At 41.3% G+C, this 7421-nt stretch overlaps 1 long non-coding RNA gene across 1 annotated transcript; it reads left to right on the forward strand.

Annotated features, from left to right (window-relative positions):
- Nucleotides 1-1067: 1067 nt before the first annotated feature.
- On the forward strand, nucleotides 1068-1740 carry LOC109199690 (uncharacterized). The gene is made up of 3 exons (XR_003221737.1): nucleotides 1068-1195; nucleotides 1282-1448; nucleotides 1673-1740. It is a non-coding gene; the product is annotated as an uncharacterized LOC109199690 (long non-coding RNA).
- The last annotated feature ends 5681 nt before the right edge of the window (nucleotides 1741-7421 follow it).

The following is a 7421-nucleotide window of genomic DNA, read 5'->3' on the forward strand; positions in this document are numbered from 1 at the left end:
TTAGCACTTGGTGTTTATTACATTCCTAATGTTATTTTAAACTTGTTTCCTCGCCCTGAAGACATCTGGATCCTGGATGACAGTCTCCTGAGCACCACCTCTTCTGGTGAAGCACAGGACTTTGATATCCAGCTCCCTCCCGATTGGCAGGATTGGTTTAATCCTTTTGCTTCAGGTGATGCCCCATTGGTTATGCCATCTTTCGGCCACGCCAACGACCTACTCTTCCCTCCAGTCGTTGTCCCAGTCGGTTATCCGTCAGCTGCTCCTCCTTCAGCTGCTCCTTCTTCCCCTGCTCTCTTATCTACTCCCTCAGCTGCTTCCTCTCCTGCTCCATCACCTCCTCCCTCAGCTGCTCCTTCCTCCCCTGCTCTCTTATCTACTCCCTCAGCTGCTTCCTCTCCTGCTCCATCACCTCCTCCCTCAGCTGCTTCTTCTTCACCTGCTCTCTTATCTTCTCCCTCAGCTGCTTCCTCTGCTGATCCCACAGCTTCTCCTTCTCCTTCAACCTCAGCTCTCACCTCCTCAGCAAAGAGAAGCAGAGAAGACATCTGCACTGAAGAGGTAAGTGCAAAGAGGTGCAAGGTAAGTGACACATTCGATGCCCCTTCAACATCCTCAGGTTCTTTTGGAGTCAGGCGTTTCTGGGAGAGGCCTTTTAGCCTTTCACTTGATGACAGTGACTCTGATTAGATTATGTTAGAACGTGTTTTTAAACTTTAAACGTTTAAGTTGGCCTTTGCGTCTTGCAGTGTTTGTAAGACACTTTCTTGCTTTGAGGACAGCTTCTTATAAATATCTTTTAATTTTTAATGAACTTTGTAATGTTTAAGTTAAGCCTTTGTGTTTTGTGATGTTTGTAAGACAGCTAACTAAGAATATCTGACTTTTAAAGAATATTAACTAACACGTGTGAAATGTATTGTTTTTGTTCTTAATATGTGACATTGCCTGTGTGACTGAAAGGTAGTTTTTTAGGTAGTGTTACTTCTATTTTTTCTTAATATCACAGGTAACTATTTAAATGACTTACATATTTTTTCTCAAGCTCTAGCTCGACATGCAGGACAAAGGTAAGTCCGTACTTAATGTCAACACAAATATTTAGAAAAGTTTTAAAAATGATGTAGTGAACTGACTGTAGTCTCTTGTTTTTACATTAGGTATAGCCTGTGGCTGAGGGATCAGAGGTGAGGTAAAAACACATAACAGAAGAAAAGTAAATTGAACAACTCGGTGATCTGTGAATTCATGCTTTTCTTTTTGTCTTTTTGTCTTCAGGTGCTTTACACTTGTCCTCTCCCAGCATTCAGCACTTCAGACACTCAACGTCCAAGACGGAGCTAACAAAGAGAGATACTCCACCCAGAAGACAGCCTTACCCCAGCCCGATGAGAAGGATGGATGACCAAATGACAAACTGGAGAGTGGTGCTGTGTTCCAGCTATGTAAGTTATCACCTCACATTGGCTACAAACTGTCTTGAAGACTAAATCCTTCCAATAGCTGGTATAAATCATCGTCCTACAGTACTGTAGGTTTAAGTTTATTTATAGTTATTGTGTGTATATGTTGAGTTTAAAATTGCATTTTAACAACATGCTGCAGCTACCAACAATGGAAATGCTGTTTTGTGTTAAAATGATGTCTTTGGTGTGTTATTGCTTTGCAGGGAAGCTGAGAGTGGACAGAGCTGCACAGAGGACCAACGATCCACTCTCAGCACTTCATACCTGACTGCACTCTCAGCACTTCATACCTGACTGGCCACAGCACCACCCCTCCTCCCCCAGGGTGAGGGGGGTCCTGACCCCGCCTGCACAGAGGGAGTTGTGAACATGCACTTCTGTGTCGGTGGGTTTAGGAGCCTCCTCACACACACACGGATGAAGCCTGTCACTGGAAGATGTCTCCAGTGCATCAGCAGGACGTAAGCATTTGTACAATATTGCAGTTGTGATGTTTTATACATGTTTTTATTGCTTCATTTCAAACTAGGAGATATAAAATAAACCAGTTTTCATAATATTTTCTGTGCATTTAGTTGTTTTCTTAATAAGTTATTCAGAACATCATTGCAACCTGTCAGCTTTTTATTGAGGATGTAGAAAGTTGCTGGTGGCCCGAGTGTGTACAGTGGGGTGTTGTGTTTGTCACATGGTGAAAGTGACCTCATGGGGAGCAACAAGAACAACTGAACAATTTGGGGATTCACAGACTTTGGTAATCGTTAAAAAATGAAGAAAAATTGTTCTGTGTGAACAAGAAGCTCAAATATAAACCATCCTGACACACTGACACAAATGATCTGCTATCAGTGTTTTCATGAGCCTGGGTGAAGCTAATTTGCATGAGTTTAACCTCCCTGTCAAAAACTTGCATGACTCTGTTAGTACTGTAGCTTTCTCCTGTTTATTTATTCATTTGCTTATTGTAGAAGATTAATACGTTCAACAACCGATTCTTACGTGGCCTGAATGTTTGAATGTTTGCAGTTTCAGGTCCTACTGATCAGTTTTAAGTATTGGAGAAAGTGAGCAGCAATTTAATCAAATCCTGGGATGAAATGGGACAAAAGGGTCATGTGACAGCCACATTAGTTCCCTTCCCTCGTTTAACAATGTGTAAGCAGACTGCTTTAACCTGCAATTTACTGCATGTTGTTAGGCTGCATGGTGCAACCACAGTCTGCTAACCACCCGTGGTGATCGAAGGTTTTGAGCTCTTGCTCGAGCTACTGATGAAGCTTTATCAATGCTTGTTAAGTTTCCCAACCACATTTCATCCCGATGGTCCAAGGCTTACATCTTTATGCTCACAAATGTACTTCTGTAATTAATCAGTAACCAATTTATTACTTTAAGTTACAGTTTGAGGGGCATTAATGAGCATAAATGAGATTTAACTGGATTATGTGTTTAGGTCAAGAGACACAGACCTTCATCTTTAAGAGGCTCGTCTTAAATGTCTGATCATGTTTGTGTTTGTCTGCAGCATCACTGCAGCAGAGAGGGTATAACACAAGGCCACAGTCATGTGGTATTCTGTCCTGCTATTAAGTGAATAAAATACTGAAAAAAACATCTAGACACTAAATACAGTCACTGGCCACTTCATTAGTTACACCTTGCCAGTACTGTTTTGGACCTTCTTTTACCTTCAGAACTGCCTTAATTCTTTGTGGCACAGATTCAACAAAGACCTGGAAAGATTCCTCGCAGATTTAGTTTCACATTGACATGGTAGCATCACACAGTTGCTTCAGATTTGTCGGCTTTGCATCCATGTTGCAAATCTCCTGATCCACCACATACCAAAGATAATCTGCTGGATTGACATCCGTTATAAGATGAGTATACTGTGGTCATAAAACGATGGACATGGTCAGCAGCACAGCTCAGGGAGGTTGTACCTCTGGAGAGGCCTCTTCCTACACCTGAAGTTTTTACCAGTGAAAAGAACGGAGGTTTCCTCATACAGTGTTTCATCAACAGAGGAGAATTTGTTCCTCAGACTGTGCAAAAATTGCATTCATGGTTATCCTGCTGCGAGGGTGAGCTCTGACATGGGCCCAAGCCATGCTTCCTCCTCAGCAGTCTTTATTTAACCTGATATGTCAAACCCAATAATTGTGGAAGACTCCTCTGACTCTGGAGAAGCAGTTCTGCTTTTTTTTTTTTAATGAGCAGTAATGATACTTGTAATAAATGTAGCCTTTCTGCAGCTCTGGAGGCCTGGATTGCTGAATTGAACACTGGAAATCCCACCCTTGAAAACCCGTAGCTGGTCAGGCCCTGTAGCTGGAGCAGTGGAAGGTGGCGTAGGCCCTGCTAACTGTCTCCCAGCAGGTAATCCTGAGCAGACGGGAAAACATGATGGCTGGGTGACGGTCAGGAGGAAGCATAAACAGAAGCCCTGATGCACCACCAACCTGTTCATGTGTCTAACTGTTTTCCCCACTCAGCGACACACCCGCCAGGGATCAAACTCTGGTAATTGGTGATTCTTTTCTGAGACACGTGAAGACAGCAGCAACCATAGTCAATTGTCTTCCAGGGGCCAGAGCAGGTGACACTGAGGGAAATTTAAAACTGCTGGCTGACGGTAAACCTGAATTCAGTAAAAATATAATTCACATCAGCAATAATGACACCCGGTTACATCAATCAGAGGTCACTAAAATCAATATTGAATCAGTGTGTAACTTTGCAAACACAATGTCAGACTCTGTAGTCCCCTCCCCAATCAGACCAGGAGTGACATGTTTAGCTGCATGTTCTCCTTAAATTGCTGGCTGTCTGACTGGTGTCCAAGAAATGATGTGGGCTTGATAGATAATTGGGGAAACTTTCTGGAGGAAACCTGGTCTGGTTGGGAGACAATCCCACTTTGGATGAAGCAGCTCTTATTTCTAGAAATCTGGCAAATTTATGAAATCCCCTGAAACATGATTATCCAGTGTTGGGACATGTAAGCAGAGTTGCAGTCTCACACACCTCTGCAGCTTCTCTCCTACTGTTATCCCCCTGAAACCCCATCTCCATAGAGACTGTGTCAGCTCCCAAACAGACAAAAAAACTAACTAAAAACCAGCAAAAAAAAAAAAAATGACTTAAATGTAAAAAAATAAAATAAGAAAGAACAATACAGTATCCTCAACAGCACCAAAGAGTTATTACATGACTTAATAATGGATCAAGAAATCGATTTACTCTGCCTTACTGAAATGTGGTTACAGCAGGATGATTATGTAAGTTTCAATGAATTAACACCCCTGAGTCATACTAACTATCAGAGCCTTTGAAGCACAGGCCGAGGAGGCGGTGTGGCAGCAATCTTCCACACCAGCTTATTAATTAAACAAAGATCAATACAGAGTTTAATTTATTTGAAAGCCTGATGTTTAGCCTTGTCCATCCCAGCTGGAAATTTAGATCAAAACTTTAAAAAGCCCCCCGTAAAGCTAGAACATCTTACTATTCATCACTGATTGAAGAAAGTAAGAACAACCCTAAGTTTCTCTTCAGCACTGTAGCCAGGCTGACAAAGAGTCAGAGCACTGTTGAGCCAACGATTCTTTTAACGTTAACTAGTAATGACGTCATGAACTTCTTCACAAATAAAATTTGAACCATTAGAGAAAAAAAATGACTCATAATCATCTCACAGATGTAACATTATCTGCAGCTACTTTGAGTATCATTGATATTGAGTCTTTTTCTCCAACTGATCTTTCTGAGTTATGGCTTATTGGCTTATTTGAAGAGTTTCAGCCAGTTTGTCCTAAAAAACACCTTGAAAAGACTTCAGTTAATCCAAAATGTTGCAGCAAGAGTACTGACAGGGACTAGAAAGAGAGAGGTGATGGCGATGGCGTTCATTTCGCTTTCCTTGAAGCTTGGTGCGAAATTCTGGCAGTAGACTGGAGCGAAGCAAAGAGTATGTAAAGGGACAATAAGAGGAAATGATGAAAGGAAGAAGAAAAATAAAAAATGGTGGAAAAAAGGATCAGAGCCTAAATTCTAAAGCTGCAGCTTTGCATACTGGCAGCTCCAAGATCTCACTGACATGTAATCATAGACTGTATATAAACATAGGCCAGTGTGATGTTATTGATTTGTAGACTTTAATTTTGAACAAAGGGCAACCTCTGGGTGCACTTCATCATGCTATTTATTCATCTCTGGCTCTCACAGCATGTCTTTTGTTCTGTCTTCCTTCTCTCAACTGGTCCCAGCAGATGGCTGCCCCTCCCTGAGCCTGGTTCTGCTGGAGGTTTCTTTCTGTTAAAAGGGAGTTTTTCCTTCCCACTGTTGCCAAAGTGGTTGCTCATAAGGGGTCATATGATTGTTGGGTTTTTCTCTGTATGTATTTGTAGAATGCACTCCACACACACACACGGCTCGATACAGCGAGATGTTACGTTTATTTCTGACTTTTTTTTTGTGACAGTTCACAGTCTAGACAGCACCCGTCTCAGCTTTTTACAGCCCCTCCTCTCCTCTCCCGTCTCACTAAAAAGGGGGAAAGAAGACTGTCATCAGACCAAACGCCACCAGCTGTTTTCTCACCTGCCTCCCCAGCACCACTCCTCCCCTGCAGCCGAGCCACGGACCACACCTCCGCCACAGTATTGTTGTAGGGTCTACCTTACAATATAAAGCACCTTGAGGCGATTGTTGTTGTGATTTGGCGCTGTATAAATAAAATTGAATTGAATTGTGTCAAGTCCATGATTCTGTTCCCACATTCAGTTATTTCCTGTTTTATTCTGGTAGCCTGTGTCTCCTGTGTCTAGTGTTTAATTACACCTCAGCATTTTTTGTTATCAGATTTAGTTCAGCTGTGTGTTTTTCCTCAGCTGTCTCCACTCTGCCTACATGTATTTAACCCCTCATTGCTGTTTTGTCCTGTTCTCCTGGAGTCCTGCTTCAGTCTGTTTTGTTTCTGTCCTGCTCTGATGTTGTTTTGTTTACTGATGGCCAAATAAAGCTTTCTGAAGCTTTTACTGAAAAAGGTTTCATTACTTGAAACTTTTCAACACAGTTGTCTTTGGTGACATCTGGTGGCCTGAAATATGAAGAGCAGGTTGAATCACAACTTAAACTGCTTCATTATGATCGCTCACTCTACAGAGCCCTGTTGCCAGTTTCTGTTTAATATCATGTGACGGTGCTGTGTGATATCGTTCTACCACTGTGGTGCTTTGAACAGGTCTATTTGATTAATAACTAGTTTTGATGAATAAACCTTCCTTGTTTAAACATGTGTCATGGTGTGGTCTCTCTTTGCTTGTGACTTCTTGACGTTTGTAAACATTTAGTGAACTTTATGAGTTTATTTCTGCCTTCTGTGTCCTGCATCTGAGTCCACACTCTACCTGCCACACAGCAGACCACGACGGCTGTAACTAGAGAGCGGTCGAGGAATCTGGCTGTTTATTTGAAGCAGCTACTGCAGTCCATGGAAACTGGTACAGTTAGCAAAGTGTGATCAGTGGGATTTAGAGGAGTGAAATCATTGAACAAAGTGAGGAAGCTGATCCACTTTGACATGTCTGTTGTGAAAAGACTTTATTGGATTCCTACATCCAGGTAGGTCTGGATAGCTGCTTGTCCCTTAAAAAAAATTATTCTTCATTTAAAATCTGCATTTTGTATACACTCAGATCTTGGTCTATTATTGAAAGTGTTGCATTTCACAACAACAAATATCCAAAAAAAAAAAAAAAAAAAAAAAAAAAAAAAAAAAAGAGGAAAATGCTTTACACAACAGTAAATTTTTTTTTTTTTTTTTTTTACTAAACTTAACAATATAATGCATTTTCACCTATTTTATGAACCAGTTAACTACAATTGAGCTTAATCTTTTTTTTTTTTTAAGTCTACATAAATATCACATCATCATCAACCCGTCCCTTC

This window comes from Oreochromis niloticus, linkage group LG9, assembly GCF_001858045.2.
Source record: "Oreochromis niloticus isolate F11D_XX linkage group LG9, O_niloticus_UMD_NMBU, whole genome shotgun sequence".
Taxonomy (NCBI): domain Eukaryota; kingdom Metazoa; phylum Chordata; class Actinopteri; order Cichliformes; family Cichlidae; genus Oreochromis; species Oreochromis niloticus.